Raw genomic sequence first — 22,825 nt, 5'->3', positions numbered from 1 at the left:
ACCTAGTCTACACTAACTTCCTGTCTTTAATTCTGGCTTCATCATGAGGTGAGCAGCTTTACCACATGCTTCCACCATGACGTACTGCCTCCGTGTAGGCCTAGAAACAATGAAGCCAGGCAACCATGGAGTAAAATCTCTGAAACCATGAACCAAAATACATCTTTCCTTCTTTAAGCTGTTTTTCATAGGTATTTTGTCACAGTGAAAATTATAGTTGACTAGTACAGTCCCTTTCTCACTTTATTGCAGTGTACTTTATTTTTATTTTTTTTCTCAAAAAACAAAACCACCAAATTTATTAGATTGACATTTCCTCTGATCTAAAGAGGAAGATGTCAATAAACAAGTCCCCCACAAAAAACCCAAACAAACAAAAAACCCCCAAAACAAAACCCTAGGACATACATACAGGCACCTACCCCCATGTATTCAGATAATCTAAAAGGAAAAAGGGAAAAGATATGTTCAACAGAGAAAATTATCTTCGTTTTGGGAAGATGTTTCCACATCCCATTCCACGTCCTCTTCCTCTTGCAGCCACTTGGGCCTTCAGAATAGCAGCTTTTCCTCAGCAGGCCCCTGAACCTTGGTTTTTATTTTTCATGCTCTTTAACATTGGTGTATTTTTCAGCATGTCAGGCAAAATCAGAAAGCGGATCTTGTTGCCACGGATGTATACTCGTTCCACTTGTGCTACTCTGCCATCTCTGTATGTGACTGTGATGTTGGACATCTGGCAGTTCATATTGTCCTCCCTTCAATGAGCTTCCCTTGATATACCTCACCCGTGTTCGTCTCACATGTCACAATGTGGCCCTCGGCCTTGTGCAGGACTTTAATCGGCACACCAATAGACATCTTGGCTGGAAGAGAGTTCGACGGCGGACTACTCCTCCCTCCCTACGATGTGGCAAAAATTTATGCAACCGCGAAGGCGTGAGGCAAGTGAATGGCTGCGACCGTGTTCCCCGAATACCACGGGCTCCCCACAGTGTACTTTCTTTAATGACATATAGCTACAAAAGGCAATGCTGTCCGATATTCACTTACTTTCTGACCTCTTGTGACAAGGAAAGATACTCCTTTTATTACTAGAACTTTGCATACAAATATTCTTTTTGTTAATTACTAGTTTTTCCTTTTTTCACTTATTTTTATTGGTACATTATTACTACATAATAGTGGGGTTCCTTGCTACATATTCATAGGTAACACATGGTATAATAATATAATTTAGTCAATATCATTCCCCAGGTTTTCCCCTTCTTATACATATATTCTAAAAGGCAAAACTTAACAGAGATACTTAAATGTTTTACTTCAGTGATCAAATATTGTAGCCCATTGTAGGTCTTCAACTGAATAAATGCCATGATCTCTTTCTAATGAATGTTAACAGCATCTTCGTCAAGTGACCTTTTGAGGTTTACTCGCTTATGGTCACAAGTTCCATTTTTGTCTCCCCTACCTGAGTGTCATAAGGTCTCATCTTTGCTCTCTCTCCCATTTCCTATCCAGAGCGAGCTCTTGGGAAATCTTAAATTGTATTGGTGTATTAAATAAAGCCTCTGCTTTTCTTGTGTAAATGAACGGAGGTGTGGTGATTCCCAAATCTGACCTGAAATCCAAGTCTTCTTTCTTTCTGCGTGATTCAGTCCGTATAAAAAGCAAAGTCCTATTTTTATTATGTAAGTTTGGTGTGTCCCTCCAACCTCATCCCACGTGGTACTTAGATACCTTGTTCTTAGAGCTTGCCTCACTGGGTGCTTGTGAAGTTTCACTGGATTGTCTCCCTCCTCACCTGTGCCTCTTAGAGATGATTTCTTTCATTGTCTCCTCTTGTCCACACACCTTTGGAAGTTCAACAGCTTTTACGACATTGACTATAATCTTTTATAGCAACTTTCAAATATTTATGCCTAACCCTATCTGTCTTCCCTATGACATGAACTATGTGGTAGGTATTTCTCTTTTCTCTCTCTTTTTTTTTCTTTTGTAATACTGGAAATTGAATCCAGGGGTGCTTTACCACTGAGCTACATCCCCAGTATTTTTATGTTCTTGTAATTTTGAGAGGGAATCTCACAAAGTTGCCTAGGCTGGTTTCAGACATGTCATCCTGCCTCAGCCTCCTGAGTCACTGGGAATGTAGGCTATGCCACCATGCCCATTTCATGGTAGATATTTCAATTTAGCTACTCCAATATTGCTGCCTCTCTGTCAGGTTTTAAGTGAAAATTGTCAATTAATTAATTAATGTTCCTACTTCTTTACTCAACCCTTACCAATTTCCTATTAAAAGTGATTATTCCTAGTACTGAAGTGATACAAATCATTAGAATTACTCTTGTTGCTTTATCTCATCTCTATATCTGATTGGTTAAGATAATTAATATAAAAATATACAAGAACATGGCTAATAGCTCACGAGCAGTATGTTTCTCAATTACATGAAGTTAAACAAACATTCCTGGTCTGCCGACAGCTTTCTTCTGAACAGGGAGAAGGAACCCGAGCTCCTTACGTCCTCTCAGATCTGTCATCTCCTAGAGGTTGTGGTTACTGTAGGGGAAGAAAAGAACTTGAGGGTGAGGTGAGGGTGAGGTGAGGAGGTCTTTGGGTTAGATCTTGAAGTGGTTCCCTGATTTTCACTCAATATTACACTCCTTTGACCAGAACCCAGGCACCTGACCAGAGGTGCCTGTAAATGTAGTTTAGCTGAGTGTCCTGGAAGAGGAGCAAATGCAGAGAGGCTGGCTAGTCTCCGCCAGTTGCCAAATTCTACTGATGTCTGTTTCCACTGTCACTGCCCTAGTGTCAGCTACTCTTCTAGTGTTATGCACTACTGAAATGTTTGTTGAATTATTTTCTTGTCTTCCTATTTCCAGTCTTTTCTTCCCTAATGAACTTTGACCCAATAACCAAAGTGTGCTTTCTAAACTATTTGGTGACTCCACACTGCAAGGTGTCCAAAGACTTCCAAAGTCTACCCTTGTGTCCTTATCTCTCTTGGTTTAACTTCTTAGATGTCTTTGTGCCATCAGATCCATCTGCTTAACATCTGGTCTTCAGGTTTTTCTCAGTTTCCTCCACTGGACACTAAATTGGACCATATTACTGGGCAGATTGTACTATGGAAAGACTGATTTAGGAGCCAGAGGCTGTCTAAATTATGGCTTTGCCACTAATTTAATCAGCATGACTTCTCTCCTATACTTGTTTTATTTAAAAAAAAAAAAATCAAGATATAAAACCCTCCAGTTGCAAAACTTTTTATTGTTTGTTCTGTTTAGTTATACATGACAGCAGAATGCATTCTGATTCATTGTACACAAATGGGGTACAACTTTTCATTTCTCTGGTTGTACACAAGGTAGAGTCACACCATTTGTGTAATCACACATGTACGTAAGATAATGATGTTTGTCTCATTCTACCATCTTACTTTCCCCCTGCCCCCTCCCCTCCCTTCATTTCCCTCTACATAATCCAACATTCCTCCATTCTTCCCTTGTCCCTCCACATTATGTATCCGCATTCACTTATGAGAGAAAACATTCAGCCTTTAGTTTTTTGGGATTGGTTTGAAGTCTAAATAAGTTAGTGTAAATAATGCCCTGAGTTTATTGGTACTCAGACACCTGGTACTTAGTAAACGAGTGACTTATAATTACTAAGAATGAGCTCCTCCATCTGTAATGGCTCAAACCCTCCCTTTCATCAAGGTTTTGCCTAAGCATCTTAAAAATTGTGACGCCTGCTCAGCTAATGCAGCCCAAAGTGATCTCTTACTGTTCTGAACTGTCAAATCTACCTATGTGGCAATTAATCTTATAATGGTTTATGATATTTTTGTGTGCACAGAACTTTTAATTATATCTTTTGTTAGAAATAACTTCCTGTGGAGTTTCCACTGCTTGCCTGTGAGAATTGGAAACCTCTGACTGTGGCTTATATATCCTTTAATCTCCAGTGCCCTTCACAGTGATTGATGGTTTCTTTGTAAGCATATCAATAAGAGCTGTTTAATTTAATAAATCCATTTCTAATGTTGACTGTTGTAGCTCTAGCCAGGGAGTGAAGGCACTGTAAATATTTATTTGGCAGGTTTTATGGTACCAGTTGGAAGGTGTTGCTTCTCAGAATCCGAGCTCATAGTTATGAAGAAATTGATGAAATTGTGAATACTGAGCCTGCTGACATCCTGGCTCCCCACCGGGAGCATTTGAACACTTCACATTAGTAATAACTTCCTTACAGGGTACTGTGGGCTCCCCGTGAACTGTTAACTAGGGGGAGCAGATTCATTACTGCAAAGTGGTTCAGTTTAGAACAAGCTAAATAAGAAGATTAAAATCATTTCAGAAGAAACATTTCATGGGATATTAATACATTCGCTGTAAATAATGAAAGATAATGAGAATATTAAATCCTAGCAACAATATATTAACTGCAAGAGAGCCAATTTATACAAGAGTGCTTTGTCTTTTTCTGAGACAGATTTTCATTGGCTGAAAGGAAATGACCACCAAAGAGACACCTTTGGTAAGATTTCACTGTAGTTCTTAATAGTTGAGTTGTCTTGGGTTCATTACAGTATTTGGACTTGTATTCTTTTACAAAGAAAATAAATAACCTGGGGTGGGACTAAGAGGAGTTTTTATTTATTTATTTATTTATTTATTTATTTATTTATTTATTAAAAAAAATACCATTCCTTTAATACAGATGAAAAAATTCATGGGATGTTTCTGATGGTATATTTTATGTCACACCCAGGAATGAATTCCAAATGCAATGGGTTTTCTTGGCATCTATTGGTGGCTGGGTGTGTGGCAGAGGAAGATAGGAATTTTCTTTTCCTTTTTATGCAATGCTGTGAATGAACTTAGGGCTTCACTCATGCTAGGCAAGCACTCTTCCATTGATCCACATTCCTAGTGCTGTGGTGGGAGTTTTCCAGGGTCTAGTTTATATTATCTGTGACAAAGTGCTACTTAGTGTACAAGAGAAATTATTTAGGGGTGAGGAGCTGGGAGGTAGATGGATTTGGCATCGTAGTCTTTTCCTCTGCCTCTAATTTGCCCCTGAAATTATCCCACTGTCAAGGTAAGAGGAAGGGAATAGGGAGCCAGAATGGCTAATTGAAAGGGGTAAAAATTAGTATTGCTCCATGTAGCTGAGCTTTGACAATGCTTGAAACAAGAATTCGAAGGCTGGTTTCCTCAGACTACTCAAGGAACAAATCATGTTTTGTGAAATCATGTGTTGATGGTTAAAGGGAGGTTTCTTTGACATTTCCCTTTCTTCCTTTTTGATTGACCATGAATTTGAGTTAAATTAATATTTCTTAACCTAGCCCAAATCTTTGCTTTTCTTGCTAAATATCCCACATTTCCTTTAATTTTATGGAGAGAGATCCAGAATCATGAAGGCAAATTAGTGATTTACTGGATGGATGTACAAATTAGTAGCAGAACTAAGAGTAGAACATGAAAATGGAGAAGAGCATTTATCTGCTTGCATAAACCATCAAGTGTTCTTTGTTACCAGGGAAGAGCATAAGATGTTGCTAGGATACATTGTGGTCACATTTTGAGGGGCATTGTTCTATGTACAATGGAGACTCTTGCCGTGGGGGTCTTAATAATCACATTTTTTCTTCCTCCAATTCACAAAATTTTATAGTTCATCTTGGGTGTTTCAGTCAATTAGACACACATTAGAAAGGTTCTGTAGACAACAGAACTGTTTCCCGTAGGACTCTCTTTGGTGATTACAAATCCAGTTTCAGGAAACATTGACAAGGATAAAGCAATTATCTCAAGTTCATAGAAGACCTCGTATTTCTCTTATTTTTCTCTCTATATTGTCTGGTAAATTCATTATTGGTATTTGAGTGTCAAATAATATTTTTGGAATTATACAAACCCAAATATACATGAAGAAACTTAGACATTTAGTAATCTTCATTTAAAGACTTAGCTCATTAACTCTGAACATTGTCTTTTCGTCTTAAACACCCAGACATCAAGAATTGGTGAAGGTGCACTTTCAAAATCAACATTATAATTCTTTTTCTTGGATTGGGAATTCTAATGCAGATAAATCATGTAATCAGATTTTACTAAACACTAACACAACCTGGTTTATGATCTTTTAAAAAATAAAGTACTAACTGTTTCTTTTTTGCCTGTACTTTTGTTAAGTAAGGAACAGTAGGTAGATTATTTTCCTTCCTGTGAAGCATAAGGATAGAATGTTTCAAACTTGTAAAATATTAGTACCATTTAGAATCCAAAATGTGAAAAATTCAAGGTAATTAACACAGAGTAACAGTTTGCTTCAAAGCATTTCAAAATTGACATATCAAACAGTTGTACTACTTCTCAGTTTGGTAACATTAATAAACAAGTGCTTGTTATTTAAGAGTAATTATGAATCAATCCATGTGTGATTTTCTAATGAAGTCAAATAAAGAAATCAGCAGTTGGGAGGCATTTTGAAATTCTTAATTAGGAAACTAGCAGCAAGTTAACAATTTTAATTTTCATTCAAATCTTCCCACAGTATTGCTCTTATGTAATGGTATGATAAAGTCATAGCATTTAGAGAGTGCCAAGTTTGATGGTTCAGTACCTGGAGCTACAAAATTCTTGCCCCTGTCACTTTCAGAAGTGGTGCTATTAATCATATAATATATTTCCACTTGGCAGAAATGAAATGCTTTGAGATCCTTGGAAAGAAGGTGCTGCAAAAAACCACAGGACACTCTAATCTTCCAAAGACTATCAAGAAGATGTGATTAAGTATCATTGGGTCCCATTTATGTCCAGAGATATTTGACATCATAATTGACTCACTCAAAGCCATACTGTGAGATGAAAGAGAATGTAGCATTGACATTTCACACCCCTGAAGACCATTAGAATAACATCTTGATGCAACAAAGCTAAGTTTATTACTTGTTGAATAGAGAGAGCACCTTGTCAACAAAGACTAGGGTCTCCAAAGAGACAGATGAGGTGCAGAAATTTATAGGGTATAGTTGAAAGTAGGTGTAACTTTGATGTGAGGATCTGATTGGAATCAGGAAAGGTTCAGTTATAGTTGTGCACCAGGAGTTTGTACACTGAACTTCCTTGACAAGAAATTTCTGGAATGAATAGCTCAGGCATGTTGATAAAAGACATTTTGTTTTTATTTCTGATAACTCAGCTATGGGACAACAACCTTGTGGAATCCTGATCAGATTAGTTCAGAATTTATCCATTTGTGCATTCACCCATCTTTCTGTCCTTTCATTTATCTAACACTCCTTAAACTCTTGTTATTTTTCAGGAACTGTGCTGGATAATAGGGATACAAGATGTTTTCCCTTGCTGTGAACAAATATTTGATGAGAACAATTTAAAGGAGGAAAGATTTATTTTGAGCTCACAGTTTCAGAGGTTTCAGTTCATGGGTGGTTGACTTCATTGCTCTGGGATTGAGTGAGGCAGAATATCATGGTGGAAAGGCATAGTAGAGGAAAAATACTCAGTTCATGGCAGCCAAGAATAAGCAAGAGAGCACAAGGAGTCAGAGACAAGGCACATTCCCCAGTGACCTACTTCATCTATCTATGCTCCATCTGCCTATAGATACCAGCCAGTAACCCAAATTACTAATCCACTAAATGGATTAATCCACTGATTGATCCACTGATTAGACTATAGCTGTCAATGTAATTATTTCCCCTCTGAACATTCCTAAATTGTCTCCCACATGAGGTGTCAGGGGCTACCTTAAATCCAAACCAAGGCAATTTATTCCTGGCTTCCCAAAGCTCATGTTCATCCCACAAAGCAAAATGCATTTAAACCATCTCCAAGAGCCCAACAGTCTTAACAGTTTCAGTATTGACCAAAAGTCCAAGTCTAAAGTTTTATCTGGAATTCTTGCATTTCTGCATGTGATGCCAGGGTATGCCACCAGTTTGAGCAGTACTTAGGTCCCCTTGGACCACAACTGCAGTGGCATCTGAGTGCCTGGGTTACTGAGCATTATGAGACAAATCTTGAGGGAAACAACTTCTTAGGTGGTCTCTAGTGCTCTATTTTTCAAGGAGGTCTCCAGTGCTCTATTCTATTTTATTTTTTCAAAAAAGTTTTCACTTTTACATGCTTGAGATCAATGATTCCTAGATGCCCTCAAGGCATCTTTCCTATTGTTTCTGCAAAGTACTTAGCTTCCCTTTAGTGGTGGTAATCTCTTCAACAACCACATCTTCCTTGGCCCCAATTTACATTTGTTTTTATGGACAAACTGCAAGTTTTAAAAATTCTTACATTCTGCTTTCTGCTCCTGATCCTCACAATAAAAAGTAGGATTGTTTCTGTGACCATGTGTTTCAGAAACCTTTGGAACTGGATTGAGGCAGGAATTTGGGAAAGTTTGGAGTTGCAGGCTTCAGAAGCCTTATAGTGTTGTAAGCAAAGGTTGATAGGCAATTTTGGTGAGAGCTCAGAAGAGCAGAATGCCAATAGGAATGCAGGCAGAAAAGACTGAGGTTTGAAAGGGGAATGGGAACTTTATTGGAAATTGAACTAGAGGCAACTCATCTTACATTCTGGCAAAGAACTTGGCCATATTTTCCCCATGTCCTGAAACTGTGAGGCTGAATTTAGATGTGATGGACTAATTAATCTGGTGGAGAACATTTCAAGGCAGCATGGCATTCAGTCAGTGGCATGGACATTGCTGGCAGCTTTTAGCCAGTTTTATTGTGAGAATTGGGTGCAGAAATCAGCACTGAAGGGTTTTTAAATATTGCAGTTTGGTCAGAAAAGTGACATGAAATTGGGGCCAAGTGGAGTGTCGTAGTTAAATAAATTATTACCACTAGAGAGATGCTCAGTACTTTGCATAGAAAAAATAGGAATGATTATGTACAACCATAGAAATGAAATGATGTACCCCATTTGTGTACAATGAATCAAAATGCGGTACATAAAAAATTAAAAAGCTAAATAAAAAAATAACAATAAGAATACAAAAAGAAAAAAGAAAAAAAAATAGGAGTGATGCTTTAATGGCATGTCAGGAATTTGAAGATCAAATCCTTTGTAGGCTCAAGAATGTAGAATGGAAAATTCCTTTGAGAAGAGATTGTGGGATACCTGCTCTTACAGAAGTATCTAGAAAGTTGTTTCCCTGGGATTTGTTTTGCTGCATTCATCCACTCAGGCATTCAGAGACTACTATATGTACCAGGGGGCCTGAGAATGGCTTGAGCTGGCAGAAGACCTTGGCATCATACACGTGCTGCTGTTTCTGCAGGAATGCAGGATGTTAGAGTTAAGGGATATTGGGAAATTCCACTGAGACTTCCAAGGGAGGCCTAAGATACTAGGCAGAGAGGAAAAGTATAGCAGGCAGCCCCTGAAAGGGTCATGCACAAGAGGGTCATGTGAGAAGGAAACCAAAGCTACAGTGTAGACCATTGGGAATGAGATGCCAGAAACATGGAAAACCTGTTACAGAAAGATGCTGACTATAGACAGAGCCAGCCTATGAGAGGGGCCATGTCAGATGCAATCAGCAAGATCATAGGAGAGGGGCTGCCTTTGAAGCTTGCATCTTACTCCATGTAACTCCGATGCCAGATATGGAGCTTCTGAACTTGTTTGCCCAGCTGGATTTTGGTCTTACTTTGGTCCCATGCCTTCTTTCTATACCCTTATTTCTCTCTTTTTAAATGGGAATATTTATTTTGTGCCATTACAAGTTAGAAGCTTGTAACTCATTTTTGGACTTTTTTTTTTTTTTTTTTTTTTTTTTTTTTGCAGAGGCTTACAGTCATGAGTTTGCCTTGAGTCTCCGATGAGACCTAGGACTTGGACTTTTGGGCAATATTTGAACTGTTAACATTATGGGGTCTCTTGGAGATGGACTAAGGACATTTTGCATTGTGATATGGGCACAATGTTTTGGTTTGGATATAAGGTATCCCAGAGAGCTCATGTAGGAACAATGTAGGAATGTTCAGAGGTGAAATTGTTTTATTATGAGAGCTATGTAATGTAATCAACTATGTAATGTAATCAGTTGGTTAATATACTTGATGGATTAATAATTTTAATGTGTTTCTGGGTGGTAACAATAGGAAGGTGAGGCATGCCTGAGGAAGTAGGGGGTATGACTTTGGGGTTTATACTGTATCCTTGGCACCTTGCTCTCTCACTGCTTCTTGGCTGCCTTGAACTGAGCAGATTTCCTTCACTGTACTCTTCTGCAATGATGTTATGCTTCACCTCAGGTTCAGAGGCATGGAGTGGGCTGACAACAGACTGAACCTCTGAAACAATGAATCCCAAATAAAGTTGTCTTTCTCTAAGTTGTTTTTGTCATGTATATTGGTCACAGTGATGAAAATCTGACTAAAACACCATCTAAACCAATTAACGTCAGAATCTCTGGGACAGGGATAAGGCCTTGGTAATTCTATGGTATAATCAGAACTAAAATCTTGCCAAAGTGATTGGGATGCCATCAGTATTTTCAATGAAGACAACATTAGATTTTAAAGTGTATATAAGTGATGGAGGATTGGAGCAGCTACAGATAGAGACCACTTAAGGGGATACTTGCAATATGTGAGAGATGGAAGTATGAATAGAAGTAGAGACAATGACTCTGCAGAGGAGGGCAGATTCAAGAGACATTGTGGAGCTGTTTCTAGTGCTTCTTTTATTATCTATATCAGCTCTTGGCTTTCAATCATGTCTAGCAAGAGCATATAACAAATAACGCAAAAATGTATGAGCTGAATTAAACATTAAAATTTTAGTTGATATTTACAATGTGAACAAAGGCATAACAGAGGGCAAAATCAATCTCACATGATTTGATGTGGCTCTAGGAAAGACTGTGGGACTTGGGAGTCATGGTGCTTTGAACTTGGCCTTGACTTTGCCTTTGATGTTTGAGTCCAGTGAGTCCCAATCTGCTGTAGGACTTGGTATAGTGAAATGCAGAGTTTCTGCTCTGCAATCCTCAAAGGATTTCCTAAAGACTAGAGGAAATAATTATTATAAAAATACTAACATTAGAAAGAAGATAGGTAAGAAATGATGCCTAGTGAAGCTCTCTAAGCCCAGCACATGTAGACACTACTGTGACTGGAATCTGTCACTACTCTATAAATAAATAAAAGGTACTTCCTAAAGGACTGGTCCTTGGGTCTCTAGCCCTGTCCTTGAGCCCATAGCTCTTGTCCTTCTCATTTTCCATGTTGTCCCTGCTCTGGAAATTTACTCAGTACAAAGAGTGGCAGGCAGTCTTTGGGAATGGCATAGTATTACAGAAGTAAGTAGTCCTTGCTCTGTGACAGCTATTTGCTAATTATTTCTTGCATTATTTAGTCTTCACAACCCAAAGAATAATAACTAATATATGAATTCTATAACCTTCTGCTACTGACTATGGCAATGATAGTACAGTAGCTTCCTAAAATAAACTAGAAAAGTTCCTACACATCAGTGGGAGAGAACCATAAAAGTGGGATTTATTCAACCCTTGTACCAATCCTGCAAGTCATACATTATTTTTATGTCCATTTCACAGGTGAGTGAATTAAGGGATTTTTCCTTAAGCTCTGGTTTATCTCTTGAAACCATGTTACCGCACTTGTTTATTTTTTCTTTCCTCCTCTCCTCCTCCCCCGCCCCTCCTTGTCCTTCTTCTTCTTCTGATTGAGCCCAGGGGCACTTTACCACTGAACTATACCCTCAGTTCTTTTTATTTTTAATTTTGAGGCAGCTTCTCACTTAGTTACCAAGGCTGGCCTCACACTTGTGAGTCTCCTATTTTAGCCTCCTAAGTAGCTGGGGATACAGGTGTGTACCACCATCCCCAGCTCTGCTCTTCCTGATGCCAGTTCAAATCCTTATTCTGGTGATTATTTGTATTTTTTCCAGATCATAAATTCCCCTTCCCCCAGTTTGGCTTTCCTAGTATGCATCTCTTCCCATTAACCTTCCTTAGCTCATTCTGCTGTACAGACTTTTGTAAATTGCTTTAGAGGGTTTTCTGAGTGCTTAGCATTCCTTGGCATAGATTACTCACTCAAGCATCCTGACTTTTTCAACTTAGGGTGTTTTCTTTCTCTTTGCACAATTTCCCTACCTCTGCTATTTCCTTATCAGATTTTCGCTTAGCCTTGCAGCATCTGAGATCAGTTCAGCAAGATGCAACATGCAGACATCTAGGCCTATTCAACAGCAGTGTTACAGCTCTCCACATGATGCTAGGCAGTCACATCTGGAAGGCAAACTTGTAGGATTAGGTGGTATACCTAGTAATGTATGTCAACATGAGTGCACTGCAGTGACCCAGGTATTTGTTCAAATGTTATTCTGGTGTGTCTGTGAGGGTATTTCTGGATGAGATTAACATTTGAATTGGTAGGCTTACTAATATTGTTCTACCTTATGTAGACAAGCTTTATCCAATTAGTTGAACGTCTGAATATCACAAAAACACTGAGCAAGAGAGAATTACTTCTGCTTGACTGCCTTTGAGTTGAAACAAATATATATATATATATTTATATTTAAACTTATATATATATATATATATATTTAAACTTGAACTGAAATATCAGCTCTTCCTTGGTCTCATACTTGTAGGCCTTTGAACTGGGACTACCCCCATTAACTCTCCTGGGTTTCCATCTTGCTAACTGCAAATCTCTGGAGTCATCACTCTCCATAATTATGTGAGCCAATTTCTTATAATAAATCTCTCTCTCCCTCTCTCTCTCCCTCTCTCTCTCTGTCTCTCTCTCTCCCTCTCTCTCTCTCTTCCTCCCTCCCTCCCTCTCTCACCCTCTCTCTCCACAGACATGCATGCACACACATATCCTATTTGGCTATTTCTTTGGAGAACCCTGATAAATACATGTAGTACTCTCCACTTTTATGACTCTCTCACACTGATGTATAGGAAATTTTCTAGCTTGCATTTTGGGGCTATTAAACTATGTCTTGCTATGGTCAATGGCAGAAGATTACAGAATTTATGCATTAGCTATTATTCTTTTGGTTTCAAGTTAGTCATCTTTTGGTTTTGAGTAATAAAAATCTGACTGTCTTACATTAAAATATAAATGTATAAATGAAATTCAAGAAAGAGTTGAGGAATTCTTATTTAAACTGGCTCTTTCTGTATGATAGGAAAATGGCTGACCATAGACATAATTTATACCTCTTGAGAACTTACACATGGAAAGATTTAGGAAAAAACTCTAATTTCCCCAGGTTGGTCCTATCAACTATATTCCAGTAGGAACATGGCAACTCTAAAATATAATTTCTGGATGACTGAGAGAGCATTCTTCTGGACTCTAGACACACACTTTGTTTCCTTGTAGGATGGAGAACTGGCTTGAGGTGACCACATCACCTAGACCATTATCACATGTGCTGCAGGAAGTAGAATCACCTGGAAACCTTCAGGTCATCAAATCTTGTGTTCATGATCATAGCTTGAATTTATTGTCCTTCTTCTCATGAGGTTCTTAAAGTTTTCCCTGCAATGCCTCAGATCCCAGTTTAGTTCAGTTCCTGCCAGAAATCCAAGACCCTATAGTCAACTATTTTTGTAAGGAAGTACATTGTCCAATCCCCCAGCCACTCCCTTTTTTCTCTCAAATTCTTTCGCTGTGCCCTTTGGCATTCCTGATCTGTGATTGAAAGCTTCTACCACCCTATAGCTATGCACATCACTCCTCATACCTTAACCAAAACCTAGTGTGCCCCTTCTGATACCATTTTACCCTGGAACTTTGCCTTGAAGGCATGAGAAGTTGTAAAAGTCTTCCTTGCTTCTCATTATCTAATTTAAATAATTTCTCTTCCCTTTCTGTTAAAAAACTCCATAACTTTCAGCAATGCCTTCTACTAAGCCTTTCTTCAGTTTTCTTTTTTTGAGCTGATTATGCATCTTATGAAGACTTTAGCTCCTTGACCATTGTTTCCATCTGCATTTCTACTCCTTCTTGTCCTTTCCTTCCTAAAACACTGCAGAAACATTTACTTCATCTTCACTGTCACTGCCGTAGCCCAACTCACCAGTATCTCTTTCTTGGACTGTAGCAATGGTTTCCTAAATGACCTTCTTAAAATCCATTTGTTTTTAAACAGCTGGTGTAATCTTTTAATATTGAAAAACAACAACAACAAAACAATAAGATTGTGTTATCATTCTGCCTCCAACTAATATACCTACAATCTTTCAATGACTAGTCATAATTTTAGACCAAAGTAGATGCTCCCTACCTCAAAGCTCTGCGTAACTGGACACCTGCCAGTCTCCCCCCTGCTTGGGACCATCTGGCACCCCTACTTCTCCAATCTTCCTGCCACAGCCTCTTATTTCCTCAGGAAGACAATTCTTTCACTCCTCAGGGCCTCCACATGTGCTGCTGCCTCAGCCTGGAGCTTTCTTTCCACTAGGGTCACCCTATATTTATTTCATGGGGTAGACTGCTTCTTGTCTCTTGTGTCTAAGCTCCAATGTCATTCTTTGGAGAGGTCCACTCTGATCAGTCCATTGAAAATGGATGTGGCATTTCTTTTCTTGTCACTACTCTTGGTCATACCTTATCTATATCCTTTATGGAAACTCTTAAAATCTTTATTTTAATTAGTATAAGATCCATGAGGGAAGTTGTCTGTGTTGTTTTTAGTTCTGCGTTACCTGTGCAGGTCTCCCAAAGCTGAATGTGCTGAATAAATATTTGTTGAATGAATTATACTTATTATGTACCTCTCATGTTCCTTTTAATGAACATACTTTTGTCATATATCCTCTGATAACAGAGTCCAATATTAGGTGCATAAGGAGGACACAAATCTAGAGGAGGTTTTGAGTTTTACATTATAGGAAATTGGATAAATCTTTTTCTGGAAACTATCTGCTTTGTAAATTTAGAGGACTGAACTCATAAAAGATTGCAACCTTTTATTTATTCTACATTTTATAGTCACAACAAATTTCTGTTAGTAACAGTGATTATTTGGGGGAAATAATTTAATAAATTCGCCACCTCTTTGCCTTCAAATAGCTGGACTCTGCTATCTTCCACAGTTTCCAGAACATTTATGCTACAAATATGATAACTGTCTTCACATAAAACAGTTGTGTGAATCATCCAACAGTCATTCTGGGATATTTTATCACAATTTCAATGACAGAAAGAGAAAATATTGATGAAATACTTTTGAAAACACTTTTATTAAACAAACATTTATTAAGTGATCATTATCTTTATGTGCTGAGTGTTCTGCTAGATTCCTTGGAATGTGTGGTGGTGAGCAGATCTGGATCACACTCCTGTGGAACTTTCAGTCAGGGTGGGGAGAGACATTAAACAAATGATCATGCTAATGGAGGTAAAATTTTAAGAATAGGTTTATTTTCTGAAGAAAAGAATGAGTTTCTGGGTAAACAAAGCACCTGACTTAGACTGGTATGAGGAGGAAGCTTCTGGGAGAAAGGGAGTAGACAGTTAAAATCCTCTGTTAAGGGCTGTGGCGGTGGCTCAGTGGCAGAGTGCTTGTCTAGCACTTATGAGGCATTAGGTTTGACCTTTAGCGCCACATAAAAATAAACGAATAAAGGCTTGCAGTCCATCTACAACTACCAAAAAAAAAAAAAAATAAAAAAAAAAAACCCTTTGGTAGAAAAAAGTTGCTGAGCCTAAGGAATAGAATTCTCTGGGGCTAGAGAACATAGAATGAGGTAGGGGAGATTTTATTTGATCCTTGAAAAGTTTACAGGACCAGAGAGGTAGAACCTTTTGATGTAAATGAAGAACTTTGAACTTTAATTTACATTTTTTGACAAGTCAATAATAGTGTTTTTTTGAGGGGAAATATAAGATTTGGGGTTTGAAAATATCCCTCAGGCTGACATGTGGAGAGTGTGCAGGAATAGGGTTAGACTGTAGGGAGACCAATTCTGGTAGGCTATTGCAGAAGCCTTTGCAGGAAATGGTAGTCAGCTGGATGGGGGAGAGGCAGTGGGACTCACAGACAGCACACATACTTGAGAAATAGTTAAGCCAGGATTCTGGTTGGTGCCATTTACTAAGACTGAGAACACTGGAGTAAGATTATGTTTTAGAGGTAGATCTTGAGTTCAGTCTTGTATATGTTACAGTTGAAATGCCTTCAAGGCAATCAATTGGAGAGTTCATGATGGAAGTTACACATATTGTTTAGACCTCAGAGGAGAGATCTTTCAGAGGAGGCACCTAGTCTGGGGGTATGACTTCAGAACCTCAGGGACCAGAGATGGGGTTAGTCAAAAGCATGGGTAAGGATGAAATTGCTTACGAAGACAGCAAAGAGTAAGAAAGAAAGGTGGAAGAGGCACAGTCTTGAGGATTTCCATCATGAAGTCTGTTAAAGGAAAAAATGATTTCAAAGGACAAAAAGCAAATCAGAGGTAAGAGAGGAAAACCAGGGCAGTGAGGCACCACAGAACCTACTTGTTTAAATGTTTGTGTCCCTCTAAAACTCATATGTTGAAACTCAAACCCAAGGTGGTAGAATTAGAAGCAAGGTCCCTGAAAGTGATTGGGTGATGAGAACTCTGCTCTCATGGGTAGAATGAGTGGCTTCATAAAAGGCTTGAGGAAACTAGCCTTTTGTGTTCTGTCCACTAATGAGGGTGCAAAGTTCATCCCCTCTGGAGAACATAGCGACCAGGTATCAGCTTAAAAGAACAGAGATTTCAGCAGACATCAAACTTGCCTCCCAGACTCCATAAGTAAAATTTTATTTATAAAGTACCCAGTTTAAGGTATTGTGTTATAATGATGTGAATGATCAGAGACAGAATTGAAGGAAGGAGTGTTTTAATCTATAGGGAGTGTCACATACTGTCAGGCAGACTGAACACTAAAATGTGTCCTTTGGACTCGTTGACATTCAAACTGCTGTCTCAAAGGCATATTGGTCACAGAGCATGTAGGTATTACTCTCAAAGAGTGGGAGGTGAGAAATTGAAACTGGGTTTAGAAAATTCTTGTAAGAGAGTAGCTCTAGAGGAAAGCAGAGAAGTTGATAGGAGAAGGTTTTTTAAAGATGGGATAATCTTCACCATGTATAATTATTTGTGGGAAGTGTCCAACAGAAAGGGAAGTATTGCTTTTCATAGGAGAGAGAAGGTTCCAGAGATGGGAGCAAGTGAAAGTTCCAAAGCATGGGTACAGAAAATGGCCTGGAAGTGTCTCTTCCTCTAATATAACAGGAAGAATGAAGCAAATTTGGTGTATATGTTTAGCAGTAAATTGATTCTTCTTTTTTTTTTTTTTTTTATTACTGGGGAATAAATCCAAGGACACTCTACCACTAAATTACATCGCCACTAAATTACTCTACCACTAAATTACATTACAGTTCTTTTTAATTTCATTTCATTTTTTTAATTTAATTTTTTATTTGTCTTTTAATTTTTTACATATTGCATTTTTATTCATTGTACGCGAATGGGGTACATAATTTCATTTCTATGGTTGTACACGATGTAGATTCATACCATTCATGTGGTCATACGTGTACATAGGGTAATGATGTCTGTCTCATTCCACCATTTTTTATACCCCCCTCCTTCTCGTTTCCTTCTACATAAAGTCCCCCCATTCTTCTCTCCTTCCCCACCCCCATTATACATCATTCTCCACTTATCAGGGAAAACATTTGGCCTTTGGTTTTTTGGGCTTGACTTATTTCACTTAGCATGATATTCTCCAATTCCATCCATTTAGCTGCAAGTGCCATCATATTAATCTTCTTTATGACTGAATAATATTCCATTGTGTATAGATACCACAGTTTCTTTATCCGTTCATCTGTTGAAGGGCATTTAGGTTGGTTCCACAATCTAGCTATTGTGAACTGAGCTGCTATAAACATTGATGTGGCTGTGTTACTGTAGTATGTTGCTTTTAAGTCCTTTGGGTATAAACTGAGGAGTGGGATAACTGGGTCAAAAGGCAGGTCCATTGCACGTTTTCTGAGAATTCTCCACACTGCTTTCCGGAGTGGCTGCACCAATTTGCAACTTCACCAGCAATGTAAAAGTGTGCCTTTTTCCCCACATGCACACCAACATCTATTATTATTTGTGTTCTTTTTTTGTGTGTGTGTGTGTTCTTGATACTAGCCATTCTAATTGAAGTAAGATGAAATCTTATAGTTGTTTCAATTTGCATTTCTCTAATTACTAGAGATGTTGAACACTTTTTCATGTATTTATTAATTGTCTTCTTCTGTAAAGTGCCTGTCCAGTTCCTTGGCCCATTTATTGATTGGGTTCTTTGTATTTTTGGTGTAAAATTTTGTAAGTTCTTTATAAATTTTGGAGATAAGTGCTCTATCTGAAGTGCGTGTGGAAAAGATTTTTCTCCCACTCTGTAGGCTCTCTTCACATTCTTGATTGTATCCTTTGCTAAGAAAAAGATTTTGAGTTTGAGTCCATCCCATTTATTGATTCTTGCTTTGATTTCTTGTGCTTTGGGAGTCTTGTTAAGGAAGTCTGATCCTAAGCCAAAATGATGAAGATTGAGGACTACTTTGTCTTCTATTAGGTGCAGGTTCTCTGGTCTAATTTCTATGTCCTTGATCCATTTTGAGTTGAGTTTTGTGTAGGGTGAGAGATAGAGGTTTAATTTCATTTAACAGCATATGGATTTCCAGTTTTGCCAGCACCATTTGTTGAACAGGCTATCTTTTCTCCATTGTATGTTTTTGACTTCTTTGTCTAGTATGAGATAACTGTACTTATGTGGGTATGTCTCTGTGTTTTCTATCCTGTACAATTGATCTACCTGTCTATTTTGGTGCCAATAGCATACTCTATAGTAGAGTTTAAGGTCTGGTATTGTGATACCTCCTGAATCACTCTTCCTGCCCAGGATTGTTTTGACTATTCTGGGTCTTTTGTTCTTCCAGATAAATTTCATAATTGCTTTGTCTATTTTTATGAGGCATATCATTAGAATTTTAATTGGAATTGCATTAAATCTGGATAGCACCTTTGGAAGTATGGCCATTTTGACAATGTTTATTCTGCCTATCCAAGAACATGGGAGATCATTCGATCTTTGAAGGTTTTCTTCAATTTATTTCTTTAATGTTCTGTAGGTTTATTGTAGAGGTTTTTCATTTCTTTTGTTAGATTAATTCCCACGTATTTTATTTTTTTGAAGCTACTGTGAATGGAGTGGTTTTCTAATTTGTCTTTCAGAGGATTCATCACTTATGACTAGAAATGTGTTAGATTTATGCATATTGATTTTATATCCTGCTAGTTTGCTGAATTCATTTATTAGTTCTAGAAGTTTTCTAGTAGAGTTTTTTTTTTATTTTCTAAATATAGGATCATGTCATCAGCAAATAGTGACAGCTTTAGTTTTCTTTTCCTATTTGTATTCCTTTAATTTCTTTGGTCTGTCTAATTGCTCTTGCAAGTGTTTCAAGGATGATGTTGAATAGAAGTGGTGAAAGAGGGCATCCCTGTCTTGTTCCAGTTTTTAGAGGGAATGCTTTCAGTTTTTCTCCATTAAGAATGATGTTGGGGAGTTTCAAGTTGGCAGACTAGAGGATGACTGCATTCCATGTTGCTCCAGGACTCAGGATTCAAGAAGAGGAGGTATTGAGAGTCTCAGGACCAACTCAGAGCCACCGGGTGAGTATCCCCCACTGGGCAAGGCTCCCCAGCCGTAGTGTTAGTCTCAGAATGCAGGGAACTTTGTGGAGAAGAGTTACCCAGCGAGACTCTCCCAGTGGAGCGGTGAACCCGTACAGCTGGGAGCGTCGCAGAGGAGGGCTGCCCAGCAAGAGACTTCCCTGCAGAGCAAGGCTCTCTGACCCTGGCAGTAGTTTCAGACTGCAGGGAATTTCTAGGAGGAGAGCTGCCCAGTGAGACATCCCCACAGGGTGAGACTTCCCCCCGGGCGAGGCTTTTCAAGTGGGGCGGTAGAACCAGAGACCCAGGCCCAGACCAGCTGTGCCCCAGCCTGTAGTCTAGTCCCCATTTAATTGGCCATTGGTTAACAAGTGGAGGTGCCTCTGCCCACTAGCACCTGAAGGCCACCACCCCTAGAGGGGCAGCTTCCTTGTGTATCACTGCATTATCAAGTTCCTCCAAGACTTCAGGCTACTGAAGCTAGGAGGTGAGTTATTGGAAATCTACAGGGACACTATAGGTCAATAGGGGAAATCTGCAATATCTCAGAGTTTCACTACTAGAGGGGAAGATACCTGAGCAATATGAGAAAACAAGGGAAGAAAATGTCCCAAACAAACCTAGATACTACATCAATAAAACCCAATGACAGCATGGTGGAAGAAATGTCAGAAAGTGAGTTCAGAATGTACATAATGAAAATGATCAGAGAAGCAAACGATGAGATGAGAGCGCAAATGCAGGCTTTGAATGATCACACAAATCAACTGTTAAAAGAGCAAATGTGGGAAACAAAAGATCATTTCAATAAAGAGTTAGAGATTCTGAAAAAAACAAACAAATTCTTGAAATGAAGGAAACAATAAACCAAATTAAAAACTCCATAGAAAGCATAACCAATAGGATAGAATATCTGGAAGACAGAACCCCAGACATTGAAGACAAAATATTTAATCCTGAAAACAAAGTTGACCAAACAGAGAAGATGGTAAGAAACCATGAGAAGAATCTACAAGAATTATGGGATATCATGAAAAGGCCAAATTTAAGAATTATTGAGATTGAGGAAGGCACAGAAAAACAAACCAAAGGAATGAACAATCTATTCAATGAAATAATATCAGAAAATTTCCCAAATCTGAAAAATGAAATGGAAAATCAAGTACAGTAGGCATATAGGATTCCAAATATACAAAATTAGAACAGACCCACACCAAAGCACATTATAAAGAATATACCTAACATACAAAATAAAACCAGAATTTTAAAGGCTGCAAGAGAAAAAAATCAAATTGCATTCAGGGGGAAACCAATATGGATATCAGCAGATTTTTCAATCCAGACTCTAAAGCTAGAAGGGCCTGGAACAACATTTTTCAAGGTCTGAAAAAAAATGGATGCCAACCAAGAATCTTATACCCAGAAAAACTTACCTTCAGATTTGATGACAAAATAAAATCCTTCCGTGATGAACAAAAGCTAAAAGAATTTACAAAAAGAGAGCCGGCACTACAGAACATTCTCAGCAAAATATTCCATGAGGAAGAGATGAAAAACAACGATGTAAATCAGCAAAGGGAGGAACTACCCTAAAGGAATAGCCAAATAAAGGAGAAACCATATCATGTTAAAAAACAAAAATGAGCCAAATGACCAGGAATACAAAACATATCTCAGTAATAACCCTGAATGTTAATGGCCTGAACTCATCAATCAAAAGACATAGACTGGCAGATTGGATTAAAAAGAAAGATCCAACAACATTCTGCCTGCAAGAGACTCATCTCATAGAAAAAAATACCACTGAAGGTGAAAGGATGGGAAAAAACATACCATGCACATGGACTCAGCATAAAAGCCAGAGTATTCATCCTTATATTAGATAATGTGGACTTCAAGCAAAAGTTAGTCAGAAGGGATAAAGAAGGATATTTCATACTACTTAAGGGAAGCATAAATCAGCAAGACATAACAATCATAAATATCTATACCCCAAACAGTGTTTCATTCATGTACGTCAAACAAATCCTTCTCAATTCCAGGAATCGAATAGACCACAACACAGTAATACTAGCTGACTTGAACACGCCTCTCTCACTGCTAGACAGATCTTCCAAACAAAAATTGAACAAAGAAACCATAGATCTCAATAACACAATCAATAATTTAGACTTAATGGACATACATAGAATATTCCATCCAACAAAGAGCGAATACACTTTCTTCTCAGCAGCACATGGATCCTTCTCTGAAATAGACCATATATTATGCCACAAAGCTACTGTTAGCAAATACAATAAGATAGAGATCCTACCTTGTCTTTTATCAGATCATAATGGATTGAAATTAGAAATAAATGACAGAATAAAAAACAGAAACTACTCTAACACCTGCAGATTAAATAATATATTATTGAACGATGAATAGATAACCGAAGACATCGGGGGGAAATAAAAAAAATTCTTAGAGGTAAATGAGAACAAAGATAAAACATTTCAAAATCTTTGGGACACTATGAAAGCAGTACTTACAGGAAAATTTATTTCATGGAGTGCATTCAATAAAAGAAGAAAAAAATCAACACATAAGCGACATAACACTACAGCTCAAAGTCCTAGAAAAAGAAGAACAGATCAACACCAAAAGTCGTAGAAGACAGGACATAGTTAAAATCAGAGCCAAAATCAATAAAATTGAAACAAAAGAAACAATTGAAAAATTGACAAAATAAAAAGTTTTTTCTTTGACAAAATAAACAAAATTGATATACCCTTAGCCATACTAACAAAGAGAAGGAGAGAGAAAACTCAAATTATTAAAATTCAGAATGAACTAGGAAATATCACTACAGACACAATTGAAATACAAAACATAATTAGAATCTATTTTAAAAGTCTCTACTCCAACAAAATAGAAAATCTTGAATATATCAACAGGTTTCTAGAGACATATGATTTACCCAAATTGAACCAGTAGGACATACACAAGTTAAATAGACCAGTTTCAAATAATGAAATCGAAGAAGTCATCAAAAGCCTACCAACAAAGAAAAGTCCAGAACCAGATGGATTCTCAGCCAAGT

The 22,825-nt window shown here is 38.0% G+C and overlaps 1 pseudogene; it reads right to left on the bottom strand.

The window, feature by feature from the left end:
* Positions 1–403: 403 nt before the first annotated feature.
* On the bottom strand, positions 404–861 carry LOC124964525 (small nuclear ribonucleoprotein Sm D3-like; annotated as a pseudogene).
* Positions 862–22,825: the final 21,964 nt, after the last annotated feature.

Source organism: Sciurus carolinensis, chromosome 1, assembly GCF_902686445.1.
Source record: "Sciurus carolinensis chromosome 1, mSciCar1.2, whole genome shotgun sequence".
Taxonomy (NCBI): domain Eukaryota; kingdom Metazoa; phylum Chordata; class Mammalia; order Rodentia; family Sciuridae; genus Sciurus; species Sciurus carolinensis.
Note: the sequence above shows the minus strand (reverse complement) of the source record. Positions and strands in the feature narration are given on the sequence as shown.